The 11,735-nt window shown below is 36.7% G+C and overlaps 1 long non-coding RNA gene across 1 annotated transcript in view; it reads left to right on the top strand.

The window, feature by feature from the left end:
• The window catches only part of LOC148940028 (uncharacterized), a 48,764-nt gene extending 39,986 nt beyond the window's left edge, over positions 1-8,778 (top strand). The window contains exon 2 of the long non-coding RNA XR_016143479.1: positions 8,681-8,778. This is a non-coding gene — a long non-coding RNA (uncharacterized LOC148940028). The remainder of the gene's footprint in view (positions 1-8,680) is intronic.
• Positions 8,779-11,735: the final 2,957 nt, after the last annotated feature.

Here is an 11,735-nt window from a genome sequence, read left to right as displayed (position 1 = left end):
TCTCAAACCCTGTAAAGCTCTTTTAAAAGATACAAAAACTACTTATCTAACACAAAAATTTCGTTTTTAATGACCATCAAGTAAAGAAAAATCACACTGAATTTTGAAACTGACTCTATCCATCCCCGTAAAGATCTTTTAAAATATAGAAAAACTACTTATTTAACACGAAAATTTCGTTTTTAATGACCATCAAGTAAAGAAAAATCACACGGAATTAGGCAACTGAGTCTCTCAATCTCCGTAAAGCTCCTTTAAAAGATATAAAAACTACTTATTTAACACAAAAATTTCGTTTTTAACGACCATCAAGTAAAGAAAAAACACACGTACTTTTGTAACTGAGTCTCTCAATCCCCGTAAGGTTCTTTTAAAAGATAAAACTAAACGTAATTCAAACAACTATTTCATTTTTAATTAACCTCACTTAAATAAAAATAAAACGGAATTTGTCGACTGAGTCTCTCAATCCCCGTAAATATCCTTTAAAAGTTACAATAACTACTTATTTAACAGAAAAAAGTCGTTTTTAATGACCATCAAGTAAAGAAAAATCACACGGAATGAGGCGGGCACTTCCAAAAAATTTGTCCCAACTTCCACTCTCGCTTTAGAACTTATTCACGGATACCTAAAACCGTTAACAGTTAGACTGTTGCCCTAGCGGTAATCATGCCATGCTCTACACACATATCAACAATATATTTTTGTTTTTTTTGTTTTTTTCCATTTTCACAATGGGTTCCCGATCGAGTTCATGTCCATCGCTTTGCATTCAGGTCTTGACAAATAAAAGCCCTGATAATCGGACCCCAACGCTCCAATCTGAACACTGACTAAGACCCCAATTCTGAGCTAGTGAATTTCAACCATTCAGGCTGGTGGACTAAGACCCCAATTCTGAGCTAGTGAATTTCCACCGTTCAGGCTGGTGGACTAGGATTCCAATTCTGAGCTAGTGAATTTAAACCGTTCAGGCTCGTTGACGAAACTTGTAGCAATTCACCTCTTGGAAAATTCCCTCCCTATGGAAAATTCTCCTTGTGGAAAATCCCCTGCAGTGAACTCAAAATTTGGTACTTACGTGTTACCCCCGACAACACTCAAGGAATGAAGTTAAGTTAATCCTAATCGAATATCCTAAAACATGATAAAAATATAATACTTTAGTAACCAAAAGATTCAAACGCTCCCAAAGAGATACACATAGCCCAAAGACACACACGACCCCTATAACTTTGGGGAAATTGAGCATTGAATGGAGCTTAGTTGCCCCTTCAGTTTTTTGGTCGCTTAAACAGGGCACTAAAACTTAGTCCCAACTTCCACTCTCGCTTTAGAACTTATTCACGGATACCTAAAACCGTTAACAGTTAGACTGTTGCCCTAGCGGTAACCATGCCATGCTCTACACATATGCCAACAATATATTTTTGTTTTTTTTTGTTTTTTACATTTTCACAATGGGTTCCCAATCGAGTTCATGTCCATCGCTTAGCATTCAGGCTCGACAAATAAAGGCCCTGATAGTTGAATCCCAACGCTCCAATCTGAACACTGACTAAGACCCCAGTTCTGAGCTAGTGAATTTTAACCATTCAGGCTGGTGGACTAAGACCCCAATTCTGAGCTAGTGAATTTCCACCGTTCAGGCTGGTGGACTAAGACCCCAATTCTGAGCTATTGAATGTCCACCGTTCAGTAGAGTGTACTAATCGTGGATATCGAAAAAAAATTTAAAAGATCCTCCAGATTTAAATGTACAATTGTTGACAATACTCTGATTTGTCCTCACTTGGTGGTTGTTCTGTGTTCCCCACCGGCACCACTCAAGGATGAACTGTAAGTTAATCCTAATCGGCTATCCTCCAACATGATACAAATATAATAATTTAGTAACCAAAAGATTCAAACGCTCCCAAAGAGATACACATAGCCCAAAGAGACACACACGACCCCTATAACTTTGGGGAAATTGAGCATTGAATGGAGCTTAGTTGCCCCTTCAGTTTTTTGGTCGCTTAAACAGGGCACTATAACTTTTAACCCTCTCCCTGGATTCGCCCCTGCCAGTAAGTGGCAAGGGGCTGGGTTGAGGAGCATAATTTCCTATGGGACAGAGGGGACAACTGCCTCTCTCAGACCAAATTTTCACCCCAGACCTCATTTCGCCCCCCCCCCCCACCTTAAATTTAGTTTATTCCAAAATTTTCTAAAAAATAATAAAAGAAAATATATTAATTAACGTAAAAAAAAAAATCTATCAAACGTTACTGTCATTGATAAAACAGTTCAAGTTATCAAAAACCTTGCCCGTTAAAGCTCGAAACAAGACATGCTGGTTTTATAATAAAGGTTTAATTAATTACTTAAATCTCTTGACAAAGAAAGAAATCGCTTGAGTCCTCTCGCAATAGCAAACCAAACCAGATTATACCCACTTAACCAGATCAAAAAATGGCGGTCACACTAGCTTGATTAGTAATTGGACTTTCAGTCCTACATTCACGGTTTTCTGCAAAGTGCTATGGACTTCACTGAAAAAATACCAGTTAAAAAAAAAATAAATAAACAGGTTTGATATCGACTGACACACAAAAAATCGATGTCATAATAAAAAAAACATGTATATCCCTTGAAAGAGTGTAACGACCTGTTTACCTACTAGAAAAGCCTGTTTGTACGGGGGCCCCCTCAAAGTATAAGGTTCTAGTCTTTGAAATTGCGTCATTCCCCAGGCAAAGAGTTTATTGATCCTGTAGAATAGGACTACCAGAAGAACCTGTTTGTACGGGGGCGTTGTAGAATAACATGATATTTCCTATATGTCTGTTAGAATAACATGATATCTGCTATATGTCTGCTAGAAATGGAATCTCTTACCCTACTGATTTGACGGCTTGTAATATTGAAGGAGCCGCTGTCCCACTTTAATTCTCTAGTAAGGTAGTTTGAAAATCCTTGTATGATTCATGTTCAAGAAATTCAAGAGAGGCGATGAACGGTAAATAGCCCAGTTGGCACCTCCGTCAATGCAGATTGCAGACCTTTCCGCTGGAAGCCTGGTGAAGAGAGAGAGGGGGAGGGGTTATTAGAGGGATCGTGGGTCTTTCTCAGGCATCGAGTATCGATCAGCCTTAAAAAGAAAATTATATCTCTTATTTTATTTTTTTTTTTTGCCTTGCAACCACTCTCCTATATTACTGATATTCAGTAAGAAGCCATGCAAAACCCACAGTTTCCTTAATATTGAGAGAACCATCAGAGTTTAAGAGGCAAATGTGATATCGTGCCTGTTCCTCAGTCCCGAAAAAAAATGAAGTCACAAATATAAATGACCTGTAAAAGCACACGGGAGAACTTTGGGACCCGTGGGGGAAAAAAATTTGGATCTCTAAATGTCTCTTTTTATTGATCTAATAAATGGTTTTGGTGAGAGGGCCAGGGAACCTTACATATCTAAATAGATTTTAAATTCTAATTTGTATATAAATTTGTGTAGATAAAAAAGATCCCCTTATGCTAAAAAATGAAGTTATGCTTGACCGAATAGCCTCGTCTTCCTTTGGACTGATAAAAAAGAAATGGAAATGCCTTTATGACAATCATTATGATTATAATTGCATTGTTTACGAAACACTTTACACGATGACTGGTTTACGCGTTGTAATAAAGGCTATTATCCTGGCTGATGATTTGGAAGGACAAAAAGCAGGACTTACCGTTGTTGGTTCCTGGACCTTTACTGTCACAAGAAGAACATATTGTATATATATATGTATATATATATATATATATATATATATATATATATATATATATATATATATATATATATATATATATATATATATATATATATATATATATATATATATATATATATATATATATATATATATATATATATATATATATATATATATATATATATATATATATATATATATATATATATATATATATATTGCCCCCGATATTTATATCTTGGATGATGTCATCATCCTTGTATATCATTGTGCTCTATTTATGACGTCATTTACACTAAACTTGAATGACGTCATAATTGTCACAATGTGACGTCAGCGTATAGTTCTACCTCGAGTATATAAGAACCCATTTTGAATGACTGCGTATTATATAGTTACACGTATCAAGACGAACAAGTTGTAAAATAATGTATGTGGGAAACATTCCAATGAATATGGCAGGAGCAGACGATGCCTTTGAACAGGATATAAAAACTATTAGTGAAGGAATCCATGTCCGCTCCCAGGATGTCGATGTAGAAGAGATATCTGACATTTTTTTGAATGAATTGAAGGGCGGAATTATGAGACTTTCAGGACGCAAATCTGATACGAGGAATCCAAGGGACGTATATCAAATTTGTATAGACAAAAAAGATCCCCTTATGCTAGAAAATGGAGTTATGCTTGACCGAATAGCCTCGTCTTCTTTTGGACCGTTAAAAAGGAAAGGGAAATGCCTTTTTGATAATAATTATGATGATAATTTTATTGTTTACGAAACACTTTACGTGATGACTGGTTTACGTGTTGTAATAAAGGCTACTATCCTGGCTGATGCTCGGAAATTAGAGAAAGAAGGATTTGACGTTCCTGATTCCTGGAGTGTTCGTGTTAGACAAGTAGTAGCCGAGTATTTTGACAAGTTACTTGTGAACAAGCTAAATGAGCTTGCTAATGAGCGTGACAAGGTTGACAGTGACAAGGTTAAGTGTGCTTTTTGTGCAGGTGTGGTTGGAGACTGGGAAGAAGGTGATGTACCTATATATGAACACAGAAGACACTTTGAAACATGTCCTTTTGTTCAAGGAGTTGATGTGGGAAACATTCCAATGAATGTGGCAGGAGCAGACGATGCCTTTGAACAGGATATAAAAACTATTAGTGAAGGAATCCACGTCCGCTCCCAGGATGTCGATGTAGAAGAGATATCTGACATTTTTTTGAATGAATTGAAGGGCGGAATTATGAGACTTTCAGGATGCAAATCTGATACGAGGAATCCAAGGGACGTATATCAAATTTGTATAGATAAAAAAGATCCCCTTATGCTAGAAAATGGAGTTATGCTTGACCGAATAGCCTCGTCTTCTTTTGGACCGTTAAAAAGGAAAGGGAGCCTTTTTGATAATGATTATGATGATGATTTTATTGTTTACGAAACACTTTACGTGATGACTGGTTTACGTGTTGTAATAAAGGCTACTATCTTGGCTGATTTTTGGAAATTAGAGAAAGCAGGATTTGCCGTTCCTGATTCCTGGAGTGTTCATGTTAGACAAGTAGTAGACGAGTATTTCGGCAAGTTACTTGTGAACAAGCTAAATGAGCTTGCTTGGAACAAGTAAAAACCGTGCAAAACATACTTAAATGAAGGAGAAAGGTGGGGGGAAGCAACTATTCGTCGTTTCTAATTACTCCTCAATAAATTTTGGAGGGACAGAGCCATGTAGTCAACGTCATTTGTTTGATACACTGAGGACCAATTTTCATTAGTAATTCAGGAGCCAAAATTGAAAAGTCCTGAGTCAGTGAGAGGTCTATAAGTGGTTTCAGTTATAGAAAATGACTGTTTAACTTTAGCCAGCAGAGATAGGAAAAGGCTAAAGTGGTAACTACCCCCTAGAAGGGGCAGAGTGGAGACGGGTTTGTAAAACTTCGAAAGATTAGTGCAAATTAAATCAAGAGTAGTATTGCCTTTTGTAGTAGGGACATTAACGACCTGTTTTAAATTAAAAGAGTTAAATGTAGAATCAAGTCTTATATCGTTTGCGTCACCCATCAGGAAAATTTCTGCATTTGGGTATTTTGATAGTACGAAGTAAGCACATGCAGGTAATTTTTCAACAAAACTAATTTTCTCAGCGGATCTCTGATTAAGGGAGTAATAAAAACAAAAAAGGACAATTAAATTTAAAGGACAAGGCAAGACTTTAGGTCGAACACACACCCACATAACTTCATCAAATGGATTCAGACACGGAATTGGGATTTCACTTGGGTACAAATCTTTACGGACAAAGAACAGAATTCCATCACCTTTCTTGCCCAGAGGGTGGTTTTCTGGTCTGAGTTTAATAAATTGAGAAAAATTATTAATCTTTAACATGTGTAAATTTTGAGCTTGAACTTCAGTAATAGCGATTACATCTAATCTATATATTTTAGAAAGGTTGTCTAATTCATTGAGTTTTTCAAAGTTAAGGCTTTCAGCGTTGCTCAACAAAAGTTTGGGGAATCGAAAGCGACTTGTGAAGGTACCATTTTTACACTTTACTTTTTCTATATCACAGATGGGGTCAGGGGCTCTAGCGGAATTCTTGACGGGGGCCTGAACTTGGATAGTGAGAACAAGAGACAGGGGGATCCAATCCATCTTTTTCAAATACAATTGCATTTAATTGAGCAGGTACTAGCGGATACTCTAAACAGCGGTAACTATTTGAAGTTTTAGAAACTCTGCATGGAGGTGTTACAAGTGGATCGTTCTGCCTGCTTACTCTAAAACCAGAGTCATACTGGTAGGGTAGCCAGGGGGGATAAAGTGCAAGGGAAGGGAGAAAGGTTTCCTGGTGATCTGGGAATAAGTCAAGTTGGGAGTGTTCTTTAAATAGGGGGGAGGGGGGAGGGGGGCAAGATGATGCTGAGGGAGGGAAGTACGGTGGGGGATGTCTGAGAGGGGAGGGGTTGGGTTTGTTTCGGCCACAGTTTATATAATTATCGAGTAAGTTTATCGCAGATCATTTCTGGTCTTCATTCTCGGTACCAAAAAAAGCTCCTCCCACTTCTTTCTGCATTAGCGGGTTAGTCTGTTTCCGATTGTTTCCAACAAAGTGCATTATTCGTAATAGCGGGTTTCCACTTGTTTCCGATTAGATCACAGTCTGTTTTGTCTACCCGTGAAAAGATCTGATTCCGCTTATGTTTCTATCTGCAAAAACGTTTTCTGGAGCACTCGCACCTTGGTCTGGGTTTTTATAATGGGTGAGATAGGGAAAGATCATACTGGATAATTATATAAACTGTGGTTTCGGCAAATAACGAGTGAAGTCCAGAACCGGCCGGTAACTTCTTGGACGCACGGAGAAGAAAGGAATCGAAAGGAAGTGGATTTTTGGGAGGAATATGAGTGAGGGGGGTTTTGGGGATGGTCCAAATTGAGTGAAGTGATTGTGGGGGTTGGACTGACTGGGCACGCGTGAGTACTTGGGGCGGAGGATTGTTTCGAGGGATGGATTCCTGTGGTATACTGCTCTGTATCGGGTATGCAGGGGATAAGACTGAAAGTCGAATGGAACACGAACAAGGGGAGGGGGTCGTGAATACTTTCGGTATCGCTCTAAAAAACGTTGGGTTTTAAACCTGCGCTCCAATCCTGAAGATGCATGAGCAAAAGTACACGACTTATCAATACAAGATAAAACAGAATAAAGATCAACATGGTCAAAATACACTTATAAAACACATAAAGTCCCGAAATAAACTGACGACAAATATGTAGAGACTTTCATTGTTTGTGAAGCATGCAAAAACCACTATCAAAATGCTCGCAGATCACATTTTCCTTTCTGCTTATTTTTATATTTATTTCACTTTTATCCTTCACTTTCTTAATTTTTTAAAAATAATAAAAATGTCATCGTCTGGTAATGACTTCTCCATTACCTTTTTGTTTAGTTCATTATAACCTGATAATTTATGCGAAAAATCGGAAGTCACTGGACTATTCACGAACTCAAGGGCGTCATCAGTAGTCATACTACACGTAGGTATTTGTATGCTCTCATGGGATACCCTGCAATTAATGCAGGATTTGCTGAAATCTGATAATTGATTCCCTAGTGTAGTAATAATTGCTTCGTTGTTTTTTAAGACCTCTTGTAATTTGATGATTTTTGATTTAAGGGTTCCTTAATTTTATTATAGACTGCAGAGTCCCTCTTCAATAAGGAGATTCTTGAAATAAAGGCAGATGATATATTCTATCAATTTTTTAAATCCCATATAACGTTCACTAATTATATTGGTAACAATTTTTTGATCATTGAGAAAAATATCAACTTGTTTTTTCAAATACTATATTTCTACTTCATGCTCGATGACACTCTCCCTCTGTCCTTGTTTTGCGTAAGACACAATAGAAGGTAAATGGCAAATACGGCCGTGGGTTCTGGGCATAATGGCGATATTTCCTTAGAGATCTCGTCCTCACTATTTTAATTGAAAATAAGTTTTATTTAATATCTATCATCTATTTTTACAATTTTTGGCACATAATTCTAATTCTTTTTTTGCGCTTTAGTATTTGTCAATACAAAGTTTAGTTTAGGCTTTGATAAGTAAAATTAGCCCTTCGGACTTTAACATAATAGATGAAAAAAAGAAAAGATGAGAAAAGGGTAAACTTCCAATTGAATCTGACCTTTTGTATAACCCCAAATTCTAAATGTGCATCATCATTTTCATCTTTGGGTCCAGAATACAATAGCTAAAACTCTTAATTTTATTTCATTTTATTACCGTCTTGAACCATGTGCACATTTTGTTTATTTTTTTAGAAAACAACAACACTGCTAAGCATGAATGCATATGTTTAAATTGGCTCTAGTTTTCTGGAGATGTCTATATAATATGCTCTAAACGTGTTCTAGGCTGGTCCCCTATGCCAGAAGTGAAACCTTTCAAGTTCAACAGCTCTATTATTCCTGTTCAAACGGATGAGCTGCCCTGTACCGGTACAACGATCAAAATTCGCGGCAACGCTGATCTCAGCACTCTGGTGGCTATGACTGACTTAGGCTCTATCTACGTACTTAAACGTTTATAACTCACTTCTCGAAAATTTTAAGCTAATTCTGTGCTGTCTTTAATTTGAAAGTCTTTCGTTGAATGTATATTTGATTTCTTTATATGAAAAGGCTCGAGAACTGAAATTGTTATTAGTTATTTAAGTGGTCAGTATTTTCATTCTTTTTTTCGTTCATTTGTAAAACATATCAAAGGCAAAGTTATAGATTCTTACCTGTCGGGATCAAGCAATAATCTCCGGTGCTCAATGAAAAACCGTTTATCGATTTCAGTAACCGATTAAAGTCGAATTTAATCGATTTTTAGAATTTAAATTGACATACCTTACAGATCCCTTTAATGAACTTGTGAGAGGGAGTAAAAAGTGAAGCTTTGAATAGATTGGGGTGTAAGAGATGAATGCGCAACTTTGTTTGCTTCAGGGGACTTGGTGCTAATATGAGTTCTTAGTAGTAGTAGTCGTTTGGTGCTAACTTGAGCTTTGTCCAGTATGGGGTCGATCGACACAGCAAGGACTCTAGCTCTTTTATTTGAGTTTCCGTCGACCTGATTAGGTTTTGATTTAATCGCTGTGGACTCGCTGTGAATATTTTCAACGAAACTAAACATTTTATACGTTTTCATCCTTTTGATAAAACAATTTAAAGTTTCAAATATATAATTCAAAAATAGAATTTTGAAGGTCTTAAATTTGAAGGTTTAGAACTTAAATGTCCAAATTAAATGTTTTAGTTAAAAACCCACTTCATTTTCCATGTTGACCCCCGAATTTTATTTTCTATTTTAGTGGTCTATTTCAGTTGTCTTTAAAGAAAACTATTGATTGGCCAAAATTTATTTTATCCTCTTTTGGTATTTAACTTAAGTCACGGACTGAAAAAAAGGACAGAGTTGCTTCCGACTCCTCCAAAAAGACTTTTTACCCCTCCCCCTGTTCAGAACTCCCTGTGTCTGAGCGTGTTAACCTTGTTATCAATCCTATGAATATATGAAGTTAAGAAACCTAAAAGTTTAATCAGTTTTATGGATGTAGCTTACAAACCACAAATAAAGGGGTCTTATACTCTGTGAAATAAACAAAAATAAGATCATTTTTCAGAGCCCTTTCCTTTTAAATAAATATCGTTTATATGGTATATCTGGTGAAAGAACGCTCTTAGAATCTGTATCTTTGCTATCGCTTGTTAATTAGAAAGAGTATTTTATTGTTGTTATGTACATCTTTTACATTAAATGTTTTGACAGTTTTTCCATTATCAAGAAATATATATTCGACATTTGACTATTATTTATCCTCTTTAGTAAAGCAGATAGACAAGAAACTCAACATGATAGACAAGGCCGTATCCAGGGGGGGGGTACCCGGTTTGAACCCCCCCCCCCCCCCAAATTTTTGACCGACTCGAAAATAAGTCGAAAATTAGTAAAACCTAGGTAAAAATCAGTAAAATTAGTCGAAAACTGAGTCAAAAATTAGTAAAACCCCCCCTGAACAAAAATCATGGATACGGCCCTGATGATAGAGTAGATTTTCAAATAGCTTTTCCCATGAATTTTTGCCTGAATTTTACAAGAGAATTTGGAAAGGGGTTGAACTGGTTTCAATCTGTTTGTTGAACTGAAAAGGGGTGTCACTTTTGAGCCCGCCTGGGTCGCATTCTTGGTAGTTCCGCTACTGACTACACAAATTAAGGCATGGATTCGTAGACATCAAATGTACTAGAACGACCAATATCAAAATAATAAGTAGTATTAGGGGTGTATCATTCTAGTTAAGAAAGCAAAGATAGCACTACAGCTGAACTGAGAGTCGCTAGGCAGCACCCCTTATTTGAGTCAATAGGCAGCCCATGCTCATTATATAAACTATTAACTAGTCATTACCAGAATGTTTGTATTCAGAATATAAACAACATTAAGGGGGATCTGTGGGTCAATCTCAGGGATTTGAACCAATGTCGGTGGGTTCTCCCTATTTCTCCTTCTTGTATACACACCGTAGTAGGCTATACGATGAGGAAAATAAAAAAAAGTTTTTCTTAAAATGCCTCTACTACAAGAATGTAACTTACCTTGTTTACTTAGAATGTAAGAATATCCCAAGATACCAATTTTTCCGAAAAAACTATGGATCCATTTTTGAGAAAAAATATATACATACACATATATATATATATATATATATATATATATATATATATATATATATATATATATATATATATATGAACCGCATGCTCTACGGAGCATGCGGTTCATTGGATGGGAAGTTGAAAGTGGCGACTATATTCCTAGACATTTTGAAGGCATTCGACACAGTGGACCATGTGATTCTAATACCACAGCTGGACAACTGTGGTATTAGAGGAAATACTCTTAAAATTATTTCATCATATTTGAGTCACCGATCTATTTATGTGCAGCTGAATGATGTGAAATCAAGTGATTACCATGTTAGTTGTGGTGTTCCCCAGGGGTCCCCTCTCGGCCCTCTTTTCTTCTCAATATATATTAATGACATCCACCAAGCAATCCGTGACTTGAAAACAAATGTTGGAAATGGAGACGAAAAGTATAAACCTAGGAAATGTCTTGTCCTGTTTACTGATGATACGAATTTTTCAGCTGCAGAGCGCACCGAAGCTCAGCTTTTAGGGACACTGAGTAATGATATGGAAAAAGTGGAGAAATGGCTAAGGTAAACAAGCTGAAAGTAAATCACAGCAAATTGGGGTTCGTTGTCTGGGGCAGATCATCTTCATATTACCCCTGGTTGCAAGAGCTCACAGTAGGAGACTCGACAATAAGACTTCAGAAGTCAGTGAAATACCTAGGTGTAATAATCGATGAAACATTAAGTTTTTCAGAGCATGTACAGTGTATATCGTCGAAAGTAGC

The sequence above is a fragment of the Artemia sp. Qi Xiang Cuo genome, chromosome 20 (genome assembly GCF_049724085.1).
Source record: "Artemia sp. Qi Xiang Cuo chromosome 20, ASM4972408v1, whole genome shotgun sequence".
Classification (NCBI taxonomy): Eukaryota; Metazoa; Arthropoda; class Branchiopoda; order Anostraca; family Artemiidae; genus Artemia; species Artemia sp. Qi Xiang Cuo.
Note: the sequence above shows the minus strand (reverse complement) of the source record. Positions and strands in the feature narration are given on the sequence as shown.